Genomic DNA, 14,080 nt, shown 5'->3' on the forward strand with positions numbered 1-14,080 from the left:
TAGCCTGCAAGAGCAGAATCCTCTCATCCAGGCCCCTGTATTTCTTTCTCTTCAGTTTTTCTTGCATCCCTTCCCCAATCCTCACATGTGCCATCCTCACAGAATTCCACAAGATCTCCAAGACAATTAGGCCCTTCACAACTCAGTGGCTTTGCATACACCGATCTCCAGACCTCCAAACACACATGACTCCTTTGGGGGAATCCCCTCTCATCCTTCAAGATCCAAACTCAAATGTCCTTTCCTCAATCAAGGCTTCATAGAATCTCCCTTGCCACCAGGGATGGAGAGGATAGTTCCCTATGTCAATCTCCACTCACCTCTATGAGAGAGGCAGTATAGGATAGTAGCTAAGCAGAGGCACTTCATAGATTAACAGGGTTCCATCCAAGCTCTGCACATTCTAGTTTTCTGACCTTGAACCAATTAGCTTATCTCTCAGTAGCCTCAACTGTGAAACAAGAGGAGTAATAGTAAGTACTGCATAGGATTTACTATATGGCGACAAGCACCTGAAATCCTTAGAAGAGTGTCCCACTCATTATAAGTGCTCAGTAAGTGTTGGCTATTATTATTATGTCCACTAAAATTTTAATACTGTCATCATCTGTTTAGGTGTCTCTCTCTTTGTCTAGAGAAGAGGGTGGGGACCATGTCTTATTCATGCTTATATTCCTGGTGCCTAACAGTTCCACATAATAAGCCCTCAATAAATGTTTATGGAATACGTTGATTATTTTCTAGGCAGTAAAACATCCCCATGACTCCAGAGATTATATCTCAAGGAATTTTAATCCCTCCTTTTGTTCCATGGAAGGAAAGATGTTACATAAATCCATAAAACACTGTCCTGAGCAGAGATGCTTGAAGTCAATGTCATGAGTCCATCCTTGAAGTGGGAGTCTGGCATCCTGGTCAGAGTTGTGGTTCCAGCAGGTCTGTATGTCCCTGGACAAGCGCTGTCATTCATGTGCCAGGCACTGATCCAAGGGCTGGGGCAAAAGCCTTGCATATGATAGGCCAGGTTGCTATTCTCATGAAACATGACTGAAAGGAGATAGTGCATTAAACAATAAATAAGAGCAAAGAAAAGTAAAGTTGGATAGCTGTAAGTGCTATGATTGAAATAAAACAAGAAAACATGTTAGAAGCTGCCCAGGAAGGCTACATTTGAAAAGTAAATTAAGGAACTCTTCAATGAAAACTAGCAATAACATTTAGGCTTAGATTTGAGAGCTGGTAGAAAAACATTCCAGGCACAGGGGGCAGCTACTACAAGTGTTCAATGTGAAACAATGTAGAATGCTTCAGGAATCAGAAGAAAGCCTGTACCTGGAACTTGGGAAAGGAGGGTTAGAGTCATACCACCTGAGGTCACTGGGGAAGATAGAGGCCTTACAGACCAAGAGAAGGAATGTAGAGTTTACACTAAGTGCACCAAATGATCACTGGAATGTTTTCATCAGGATAGGAGTAGAGTTCCTGTAGAGAGAATAGATTGTGAGTGAAACAGAGGCAGGCGTATAAGCCATGAGACTGGTTAAGAGGCTGTTCCATTCATGTAGGTGAGAAATCAACAGCTAAATTCAGATGGTGTATGAAGAGAAGGGCTTAATGAACTAGAGTCTTGATTCTGATTAATTAAGTGTAGGAGGGAAAGAGTGAGAAGAAGCAAGGATGGGTGCTAAAGTTTTGCCTATACTGTTTGAGATAATCCTATTGGTAACACATTCCACACCTAGGAATAATACTTCAGCCCATTCACCAAGTTATTGGATGGAGACAGCTGAGTAAGGCAGAGACCAGAGATAGGAGATTGAAGACTTCTGTCTTTGAAATGTTAAGTTTGAGATGTCTAGTAGATACCCAAGGGGAGAAGACAGAACATTGGATGTACAAGTCTCAAATTCACTGGGAGAGATAAGGATGGTAGATATACAAGCAAGAATCATTGGCATTTAGGTAGTATTTAATGGTATTGGGGCAGGTGTGATCACCTACAGAGAGTATATAGTTGAAGATATGAAGTCTCAGAGTAGAGGCTTGGAAAAAAGAGCATTTTGAGGTGGAGTAGTATGGATAAGCAAAAGAGACCAAGAAGAAGCAGCCAGTACCGACAGATGAACTCTGGAAGAGTACGTTGTCATGGAAGCCAAGAGAAGAACATATTTCAAAACAAAAGGAGTGGTAATCTGGGTCAAATGCTTCCAAGAGGTCAGCTAGGAAGAGGGTTAAATATGGCAACATGGAAGTCTTGGGTGACTTTGTAGGAATCAGTTTCACTTTTTATCTCTTGAGTTGTCTGTCTACCCATTTTTTAAAAAAGGAAATTGTTTTCAAGCATTTTTAAACAGAAATACTCTTTTCTTAAAATAAATCATTAAAAGAATCTCAAGATATAAAAAAAGAACAAAAATCAAAACTGTGTAGTTAAAGCCAGGACTTCAAGAGCTTATCTAGTCCTAACTCCTTGCCCTTGCAGTGGACCCAAAAGCAGCCTTGGAACATGCTAGGGCTCCTTGGAGAGAAGACCCAAAATTACTGAGCTGAAAGGTCTGTAAAGGGCTCTTTGGCCAAGAGAATCTAAGTGGGAAGGTCTGGGTAGCCCTCAGTCTGGTTGAGTAGCAGGCCACGCACTGGCTAGGAACATCTATACATGTGCTGTGAAGAATACAGCGTCCCGGGATTATAGGTAGGAATGCCTGGGAGCTCCTATAATCACAGTTCGTTCTGGTTTCAGTACCCACTTCCTTCCAGAGCAGGCCACTGGTGCACCCATTCGACTGGTTTGCCCGGATCCTGCTGCTCCGCCACACCTCCAAAAAGCATCCAAAGCCCTTCCTTTGTTGCAAAATGATTCAGTGTTGTTTCCATAAAACGTGGGGACCTGAGCCTATGTTCACACACGCAACCTGTGTATACTGGAAGATTTAAAGGGAGACATCCTTTAAGGAAAGAGGCCACCAGAATAAATTCCTGGTTGTCTTATGGGAATCACCAAGTGTAACATCTTCTGTGCATTCCCTGTTCTCTCAAAAGTGAGCTATAAGTTTTGTTGCTCTGTTGGAAATAATCACAAAAGGAATGTCTGAGTATTGCTAGTGTTCACATGAAGAATCTTTAGAAATTACCCAATAAGCTGACAGAATGAGGTAAAATTCTTAATTCCTGGGGTATCTACTTTGTATCCAGTACTCCGCTCAGCCTGGGCAAAGGAGAGACAGATGCAAAAAGATAAGTCCTTCAGGACATCCCTTTTGCTTATCTGAATTGATCATCTTCCTTCAATTCTAAGACAGCTTACATTAGGCTGTTCATTAGAATTGCAGGATTTTCCCCTGGAGCACACTCTTACCCACTACCAAAATACAAAATTGACAGCAGTTGCATGACAATGCTATAGCAACCCCCTGACATTTATCTGCACAGATACTGGACAGTTTACAAAACTTTTTCTTATACATTAAGAAGTGGAACAGCCCTGCCCGGCGTGGCTCAGTGGATTGAATGCTGGCCTTTGAACCAAAAGGTTGCCAGTTCCATTCCTGGCCAGGGCACATGCCTGGGTTTCAGGCCAGGTTCCCAGTTGGGTCTGCAAGAGGCAACTAATCAATATTTCTATCTCTCCCATATTGATGTTTCTCTCTCTTCCCTCCTCTCCTCTCCCTCTAAGATTTTTTTTAAAAAAGAGGTAGAACATTCTTTTCTCTTGTTCGTATAGTTTTTATGTTTTCCTATCATTTTGTTGTTGTTGTAAAACTGTTTTTGCTGCTACTGTATTAGCCATTCTAGGGTTGTTTCACTGTTGTTCTTTGTTTCTTGGGTGTATATAGCCTGCCTCAAAAATGAGCACCTGATATAAGAAAGCATCACTGAGGGACAGGTGCAAGGATGACTCTTCCAGGACTCTATGCAAAATCACTGATGTCCATTGGCCACTGGCTCCTGTCTGGTGTCAAAGATAGCAAGAGCAGTCAGGGGAGCTGTTAATGGGGGATAGGGTAGAGGTATGCAAATCATTTGATCTAGATAGCAAAAGTCAAGGAATCTAAACTGGGAAAGATCCTTGGACTATTAAGTCTCTAAACCTCCGTGCATCATCCAGATGAGCCTAATCCTCAGGCTAGAGAACGTCCTCCGGGCTAGCATATCAGCATGGTCACATCCCCAGAGCACATTAAACTGGGTGATCAAGTCTGAAAGAGAAGGAAATCCTACTGCACCCTCCTGGGAGCCAGAAGAGTGAGCAGACAGTGCTTATAAGTGTGATGTATTCCGCACAATATCTTTGCTTTGAGCTCACAGATAGCTCTCATCTGTGACGTACTTGCTTTCCAATTTATACTTAACAGTTACAGAAATATTATTATCTCATCACCACCCTATGGGGATCTATATATATTAATATTCTCAATTTACCTAGGTGACATAGAAACATTAAGTTATATGAGCCAAGTCATGGAGCGCTTAACAGAACCTGGGTAATTACCTGTTTGTAAACTCTATGGTCCTAAGTGCCTCATCATCTGGGTCATACACAAAACAGGATCAGGGCTAAGATTTGAACCCTGGTCTCTTTTTCTAAAGGACTAAAGCTGCCCCTGACAACCGTTGCCATGTGTTTAGATCTTGAGTTCATGCCTGGAGTTTTGATGTTTGAGCACCCTCTGCCTTTCTTTCATCTTTTAAAGATTTTGTTGTGAAGATATTACTCTTGGAAAGTACCTTGTTTGGCAAGTTCCCATAGCCACTGGAGATTCAGCCTAAAGGGAAGCACTAGGAAAATATTTTTGATAACTCTGGAATAGAAGGAAAGTACACCATTCTGGCTGGATTCCACCCAGAAAACCCTTCACAAGTGTTGTGGGAGCCAGGGAAGGGGGAGGTGTAGAGATCCCTGGGATGGGAAATGAGTTGGCTTGTGTCCATTTGGGGTTACCTCTGGTCATTTGTAGCCCGAGATTAATGGACCACAGATCCTAATGCAACTATGATAGAGATCACACCGAGATTTTCATCTTAATCCTTGGAGTTGAACAAACATCAAAAAGCTCAGCAGGTTGGTTCAGATCATTATGATAATGATTAATAAGAGGCTTGTTTACAGAGCTGCTGTCTCCATAGTTTGTCATCACCTCTATGCAGGAGACTCTGTTGTGTGAAGATAACAACAACAACATTAAGAACTGAATGAGTTTCCCCAAATATATTAATCTCTCCATAAGCTCAGACCCCAACTCTCATCCTGAACACCTCTGAACACACCCACTGATTCAAAAGCCACTTAGTTCATGTAAAAGGATATAAGGAGAAAATTTTCATAGAATATTAGATTCTATAAATTTCCGATGCACCATACACATTGTGTCAACACAATTTGTATATGACTTTCCCTCTATACCCAGAAAACGCAGGCAATAAGACCACATATGATTCACCATTTTATTTGCAGCACTTAGCCCAGTGTCCCATACATCGTAGATAGTCAATAAATGTTTACAGTGTTGTTAAATGTATGATGTCATCACTATGAGAAGCTTTCTGGTACAGCCCCTTATTTTACAGAGAAAAAAAAACTGAGGTCCAGAGAGTGCATATGAATTAGCCAGGGTCACTGAGCTACCGACTGGAATAGACCTGAGTCTAGAAACGTTGTCACTTGACTAACCCGCCACTGCTCTTTCTACACTATATGTTAAAGCCTAGAAATGACAGGCCAGTCAGAAATACCAGCCTCCCAAGAAATGTGCTATCAAAAAAGTATGAACACATGACCCAGTGTAACCTTGTTGCCAAATCTCCAAGCCTTTTTGATATCCTCCCAAGGAAGAACTCAACAACACTGGTTCATTCCTGGGATGGATTATATTAGTAAGGCTTTTAAATTTGAGCTAGAAGGAGCAAGAACATATTCACCTAAGAATTGAAATCAAATGAAAGTTCATATTTTCTTTATCATTTCCTGGGAATGGAAGGGATTCAGAATAAAGACATAGGTTAGCGTTGCTTGTGACATTAGGAAGTAGTGAACAAAGCACCAGTAATTATTGCCATTGTTCATTCAGTAACAAAAGGAGAGTCTCAAGTTGGGGGGGGGGAGGATTTCTGGGCAATTATTTCTTCATTCAAAGATCTTAAATAAACTCTTACACTTTCCACCTGATCAAACCAAAATAACCTTAAATTATCCCCTAACACCAAAAGGGCAACAGGAAGTCTCAAGCCCTGCAGACTGGCCAGGTGGTCCAGCTCTGTCTCAGATCATTGTGACTGTGCTAGGGGCTGATGTCCTGGTCACTGACACCAAGCTCAGAATGATGATTTCTTTAGATGGATGGATTTTTTCACAATAGTACATTTTCTCTCCAGCCTTTCTTTCTCTTGCAGCCTAGCAAGAAAAGAATATGGCAGAGCACAGTGGACAAGAAAAGAATCAGGCTCCAAATTCAGCTGCTCTAGCCCCAGAACTTCCTTGGCCATGACTCCATAGTGGATCTTTTCTAAATGCTGCTGCGTATCAGTTACTGTGAGGAGCCGGTGGCTCAGGACCAGTGGTAGACCAACTTGCTGGTCGAACACGGCTCAGGTGAGCTTTTCTGGAAAGAAGGCAATGACACATACCAACTGTTCAGCGATTCTTATGGGCTATGTCTCAACCAGACCCATGGTTGATTTAGTTGATGAAAATAAATAAGTGATTAATTTGATGAAATGTTGAATGATTTACTTAAATGATGGATTTAATTTTTAAAATTGTAGTTATCTTCATTCTTAGCAGAAAAGAAAGCAGCATGCTATTGCAAGAGGCCAGGTATAGAAATGAGGTTGTCTTGGGTTCCAGTGCTTGATCCACTATCTGGGTGATCTTGGCTAATTACTTAATCTCTCTGAGACTTTATGTCTTCATTTAAAAAATGGAAATAGCAATTTCTCCACTGCAAAGGTTACTCTGAATATTAGCTTTATGAAATGTGAAGAGCATGGAACATCAAGAGGACATAATAAATATTTCTTTACTTCTCTTTCTCCTGAAATCTTTGGTTTCATGTTATTAAAAAAAAATCAAAGTCCAAAACCGAATGGATTCAAATGTGCACTGTCATTCCTTGTGGTGCCTTAGCCAAACTGAAAGATGATTCAATGGTTAATGCAAACAGGTGATTATAAGCAGCATGGCACATTCATTAGCTAGGCAGTCTGTTCCTTAGTGTGATGGATCGCTCCACTTATTTTATGAGAAAACTTCCCTTGCTGCTATTGAACCCCAGATCAGACTTGGTGGTGAGTTGAGGGTGTGTCCCTGAGGGCACCAGGTCATTCTTTGTATGTGTAAAAGGGTACTATCCATTTGGTTGCTACCACATTCAACTGGAGCACCCGTGTGCTTCAAGGAGTGAGGTGATTATGTCTCCATGTGTGGTGTGTATCAGCCTCTGAGTTTGTGGAATCTGCTTGATTGCCATCATATTTTTGCATAGATTCCTCAAAATATAGCACTTGGAACCTGACCCTCGTTCTGGAGATAAGGGCTTGGGATAGTCCTAAGAAAACCAGCAAGATATCCTATTACCTGCTCCCTTCTTTTGAAAAGGGCATGGCAATTTCTCCACTGCAAGTGTAACTTTGAAAACTTAGCTTTAAAAATATTTCAAGTTCAAGCACTTATGTACATTACATGTGTATGTACTAACATTTCAAAAAATGTTAGTGAATTTTTTATAGCTTCCTGAAATATGTAGTGTGACTTTGTCACACCTTGTATGTGCTAGTGCCTCTGCCTAGGACACTGTATACTCTCTCACACCCACTCATTCTTCTGGAATCTGCTTGGGTGGCACCTCTTCTCATAGACTGATCTGGCTTCTTCAAGGTAGACTGGGACATTCCTTTTTCCATTCCTCCTAAACATTTGTTTAATTATATCCCTTTCACATTATAGCTTCATTACTTTACCAACAGTGCATTTCTGGTAAACCTAGAGCATGTTTTATTTATTTATCTCAACATCCACAATACCCAGCACATGAATGACATTCTGTGAATCTCATATTAAGGGAATGAATGAATGAATGGATGGATGGATAGATGGGTCAGTGAATGGATGGTTTCAGGCCCAGGGCTAAGTGTGATGACAGCCCCAAAAGACTAAAAACTTTGTAAGGCAGGGTAGGGTCTTGCTCTGCAACCCCTATAGCATTAGGACTTCAGAGAGGAAACAGCTCCCTTAGGCAGGTGCACTGGCTTGTATAATACATGATAGTGGCTAATAGATCAAGTAATTTGTCCACTTTCCTGGAGTGAAGTTTTCAGCTTGGACCCAGCTCAGCTCAGAGAGCTGAGTGCGTGATGCTGCACGTCTCCTTCAGCGCGGTTAAATTAAGCTTAATATCCTATGACTCAAGAGTTTGCACACCAAGGCTTGGCACTTAATATTGTAATTATCCCTTTTGATTAGAACTGCCTTTCATAAGCAAATCGACGCAGTGATTTGACAAGCTTGAGGAATTGTGTTTGGAGCTCACCCTACGAGTTCCACAGGGAACTATAATCATAGTAATTACTATTGAAGCAAGATTCCAGTTCTCGATGTACCAGGAGGTAAGTGAGTAAGAGTCACACGCTGCCTTCTTTCCCATCTCAGGATAGGCTGTGGGGCTGAAAACAAGGAAGGAAGGTGGAAGTAAACACAGGGTGATCAGCAGTCAGCCCACAGGCTGCAGTGTTTCTCCTTCTACAGGACTCAGTCAGCCTCTGGAGGTTCAAGACTTTGAAAAGAGCTTTTTAGCTGCCATGTATGTGTATGTATGTCTGTGTGGGAGGTTAACTTTCATGAATACATAGAGAAAGCAGACATGAATCCACAAACACTATCCTTTGAGGGGCTCTCAAGCCAGTGTTAGGGTGAATGTAGAAATTAAAACTCATTAGAAACAGGGTCTGCAATGACTGAACAGGCTTGGTGTTCCAGTCAACCTATAGATACCACATTCCCTGAAGGGTGAGTTCAGATCACCACTGGAAGTGCTCGGAGTGTTCTGGACTGGCTTTCAAGGACAAATGCCTGGCCAGGAACAAGAACCTTATTCCAACCCCAGGGGAGCCTTTCAGCCACAAAAGCACTTGGCTTACAAATGAGCAGTGCTGCCCTTCTGTTCCATGGCCCTTGTGCTGGCTTCCCTGGGAGGATGGAGCAAGTTCCAAATGCTAAAAAGGCCTAGTTCCCAGTGGGACTCTCAAGGGGGCTCTGAGGGATGGTTATTTCTTTTCTTTGTCTGGTAGAAATTGTTTATGTTGGGGGCCTCCTACTCTCTGGAAACCTGAGCACTTGTTCATAAGCCCCACAATTACGGCTCCCCACTGTCCATACTTTATGGATTCCCTCCCCACTACCTTCTGCTTTTGCCTCCATCATCCACAGTCTGAAAATTCATTTAACAATTAACAGCACAAAAAGGAAAATGCCACAAGACCCAGATTGCTAGCAGATGGTCAGGAGGTGCTGCAAAAGGAAAGGCTGTTTGAGGCCAAGGTTCCTTTCCCTGCCTTTTTAAAAGTCTACACAGAATCAGGCGAAGCAGAACACACTTCCATTTACTTACTCATTTGATTCTTTTAACAAATACCTTTTGAATAACATAGTATGCCAAGCCCACCACTGGATTCTGGAACCTTGTAGCATTAATAATGAACATTTATTGAGTGTTTACTATATACAAAGCACTATTCTAAACATATGTTTTTAAAGAATCTTCAGAGCCAAGAATCAAATACAAGCAAAAGTGTACTTAGAAAGTCGCAGAGGTAGAAGTGAGACATAGAAGAAATGGGCTCAGGGAGTAAGTTACAGAGGCAAAAGAAGGGTCTTTGGAGCTTAGAGGAGAGAGAGAGGCAAAGAAATTGCACCTGGGGGAAAGGGCGGGGAAAGGCATAGGTCTGCTCCGCAGAGAGATTTGCTAAACATTTAAAATTCATTAACATATTAACTCAGTTTTCATAACAGCCCTAGTTTAAATCCTCAGATGAGGATAAAGAAAACCAGAGAGGTTAAGAATTTTGCCCAGTGTCTCTCAGATATTAGAAAGAAGGGTCAGGATTTGATTGCAGGCAGTCTGACTCCACAACTGGAGCCAGAAGTTGACACATTTTTCCTGCAAAAGGCCAGATAATAAACATTTTAGGCTTCACGGGCCATCTGGTCTCAGGCACAATTACTCAACTCTGCTGTTGTAGCATAAAAGCAGCCGTGGACAATAGGAAAACAAATGGACGTGGCTGTGCTCCAACAAAACTGTTTATGGACACTGAAATTTGAATTTTATAGAATTTTTGTGTCACTAAATATTTTGTTGATTTTTTCCATCAACCATTTAAAAACATAAAACTATTCTGACATCACACACCATACAAAATCCAGTGTTTGGCTGGAGATGGTTAATCCTCAGCCTAAGCTATGCTATCTGTCCATTAGTGAGTAAGCAAGAATTGTTATCCTGGTAGGGGAGACATGAAAATTTAAAGCCCTTTCAAGAATCCTTTCATCTATGTGTGCGCTGCCTGCTGTGCTTGATTACTCTCTACCTCTCCTCCTCTCTCCTCCTTCTGGCTAAATCCTGTGTGCCTTTGACACTCCAGCTTAGCATCAACTGCTTTCAGGAAGCTTCCTTTGATACCACCCTGTGCCCAGCCCCTCCTCCGTTTCCCAGCATTCTGTTCTGTCCTCTCCATCTTTGCGTTGTTGCAGTTAACTGTCTGCTCCAGGACAGCATGTTCCACTCATTCTGTTCCTGCTTCCCTGGATTCTGACCTGGTCCCTAGCACTGGTTTCAATAGACACACAATGTGTGTTGTAGAATTAATTTGTAGGTATGGGAATCTCAAGGACGGTCAATGGAGAAGAGAACTTGGAACTTTGGGTTGGACAAAAGAATTCTCCAAGCCAACAAGGTGGAAGGTTATTCTGGGGGGGGATTCAAAAATGAACTGTACATGACAAGATGCAAGTGTGAGGAAAACAGCATGCTCAAGGAATCACCAGTTTTTGAAAGAAAGGCCAATGGCAAGAGATAAGGCAGATGATATCTGTATTGACAAACGTCTGATTCCTGTAGTCTGGGGGAGGACATTCATAGTTCATTGAGCGTGGAGGTGACATGCTTGGATTTGTGCTTTAGAACAAGGGTCAGAAAAAGAGAGCCCCCAGACCAATTCCAGCCCAACATTACACAGTTACAAAGAGAGGGAGCTGGAGATGGCACGCAGGGGCGTGTGAATCCTAGTCCATGTACTTTCCTTCTTCCAAGCTGCTTTCTCCCATCTGGGAATCTAGACCTGGGTTAGAACTGACTCAGTGCTTCTGGGAGCTCTGCAAACTCGAATCCAGTCCCAATTCACACTAATGGACTTGACCTTGGGGGAGGAGTGAAGGACACGTTGTATAAGCCTCTTCAGTTTTGTTTCTGAATGCATGGTTGGTACATAACCAAGGCTCATGGTCTCTATGCCTTCTCTGCCACAGATCTCTGGCATATACCTATTCCTTCTTAAGCCTTTGTTCTCATATATACAATAAAGAATCAGGCTAGATGCTCTTGATGGGTCCTTATCATGATAAGGATCTAAACATTATATGGATTCCATATGCTATATTAAAATACCTATTCCTCAAAGGTTTATAAACAGTAAAAGTCCTGGAAATAGAGGAGCAGGAGAAGAGACATCACTCACCCTGAAGACACAGAGGTGAGCCATGCTACAGGGCTTTAGAACAGAAAGGAGGAGAGGGAGCTTGTTAAGGGAATTTAAAGCCTACTGTCTTAATAACCCTTTGTAGTTCTTGGCGCCTGGCTTTTCTTGAAGCTCAAAGTATTTTGCAAACATTAGCTCATTAATCCTGCCAAAAGCCTGTGAAGTGGGTAGATGTGAATGTCTGATCCCCATTTGAAAACCTTGAATTTGAAGGGGAAAGGGCCTCTAGCCAGTGACTGGTGCATGGCTGGGGAGAGGCCCCAAGTCTGAACTAAATTGAATAGTAATGTTTGGGGGGGCTTGTAAATCATTATTCTACTAGAGGAGTAGTGGATGGTGGGAAAGGCATGCCTGAGCCCAGGAACCAGCCAAGTCCACATACCAGGGCTAGCTGGGCTTCTACAACTCTACGAATTTGGGCAAGTCCCTCAACTTCTGTGAAATTCAATTTCCCTTTGAAAAAATGGGTGATGATACATAACACTTCACCAATTCACAGTCTGGGAAGTATAAATGCAAACTTTATCTCAATCATTTGATTACCAGAAGTTTCAATAAATGTATTTAAGAGCTTTTAATTAGAGAGATTTTTACTAAAACTCACCAGATATCTGGCATAGAGTTACATGGATTTTGTCTTCCAGTGAGTGAGTTTAATGTAGTGAGCTCAGATAGGGAGTGAATAGGGACAGTGGTGATCCAAGTGGGACAGCAGAAATAGGAATGAGGTCCTGGAAACAGCCCTCTTGGTCTTGCTCAAAGAAACTGACCAACCAACCTGAGTTCAGTTGTCTAGAGATAAAGGTGAAGAAGAGGCTCATAACCCACTCATTGGGGAAGGGGTTATGTAGATGATGAGAAGTCCATTTCCCCTTGGAGACTTGGAGGGCTTGATTAGGGAACTATCCTAGTCAGATCTGCAGTGCAGAGACTCCCTGCTTCAGCAGAGAGAATCACAGACTTGGCAGGTAGTGGGTGGGATACCTTCATTGAGGTACAGGGTAAAGTTTTATGACTTCTCCCTAGCTACTTTCTAAAACTTACTGTTTTAAAAATTATTTTTGTGTATATGTTTAAAGGCAAATAACATATTTCTAACATAGTATATTTGCGCGCGTGCGTGCGAGCGAGAGAGAGAAAGCTATACAAAATTTTTTACTGATGGGGCACACAATCAAAGGTTTGGAGGCCACTCGTTGCATGAGAAGGGAAGAGACTGATGCAGAATCTCACCTGAAATTTCCTTAAAGCATCTGGGAGTAAGTTAATGAAAGCCTGGTTGGAACAGTGATTTGAACAGAAACAGAATGGAAAGAATATAAAAACCCTATTACACAGGAAGAAAAAAGCTGGACCTGGTAATTCTTCATCACAAAGAGAAAGTCATTAAAGAAGAGGGAAGAGGCAAAGCTGACTGGGAGGTTTCAATCCTTGACCTCTTAAGAGACTGCTGGCACCACCAGAGAAAATGAGGAAGGACAAAGAGGAAACTGGCTGGAGGAAAGGTGAAGAGGTCTGCCCAGGCCAAGTGGGATGGAAAGTAAGGGCAGGAGAGAGGGAGAAGTTGGAGATGTGAGGCAGGGGCTTGGAAGAGATCCCTGGCTAAAGGCAGGGGAGAGATGGGGGAGGGGCCTCCTGCAGAGACAGTAGAGGAATGAGATCTTCCAGAGAAGAGTGGACAAAGAATCAGCACAGTGGAAAGGGAAGTTCTTATCTCTACCAAAATCCATGTTAGAGAGCCCACTGCCAGAGGTCAGCCACTATTTCAAGTGGTCTCAAGTTTATAAACTCGCAGAACATCTGAGTTTGAATGTCTTGTAGGGACTTGTCTAGTTTCTGGTTGTCTTGGTTTAGGTAGGTGTTTAAAGTCACAACATTAACATACCCACAATGTGTCAGTGAGAGCTCCTAATTGCAAACAGCAGAATCCACACTGGCTAATTTAAGCAGAAAATAGAGTTATCTAAAGATATTAAAAAGGACATCAAGGAATCCTGAGGAAAGCTGAAGAAATAGATTTGAAGCTGTGTTTCCAGGATCAGTATTTAAAACCACAATACATTGGACTATTGTTTGGCAACAGAAAGAAGTGAAGTCCTGATTGAGGCTACATTGATGAACCTTGAAAATATTATGCCAAGTAAAAGAAGCCGGTCACTAAGAACCACATATTGTCTGATTCCATTTATATGAAATATCCAGAATAGGCAAGTAGAAAGCTGATTAGTAGTTGCTTAGGGCCAGGGGGATGGGAAGTTGGGAGGTGACAGCTAAGAGATATGGAGTTTGGTGGGTAAGTAATAAAAATGTTCTAAAAGTCATTGTAATGATAGAC

Source organism: Artibeus jamaicensis, unplaced genomic scaffold (assembly GCF_021234435.1).
Source record: "Artibeus jamaicensis isolate MK-2021 breed Jamaican fruit bat unplaced genomic scaffold, CSHL_Jam_final scaffold_1964, whole genome shotgun sequence".
In the NCBI taxonomy this organism is placed as follows: Eukaryota; Metazoa; Chordata; class Mammalia; order Chiroptera; family Phyllostomidae; genus Artibeus; species Artibeus jamaicensis.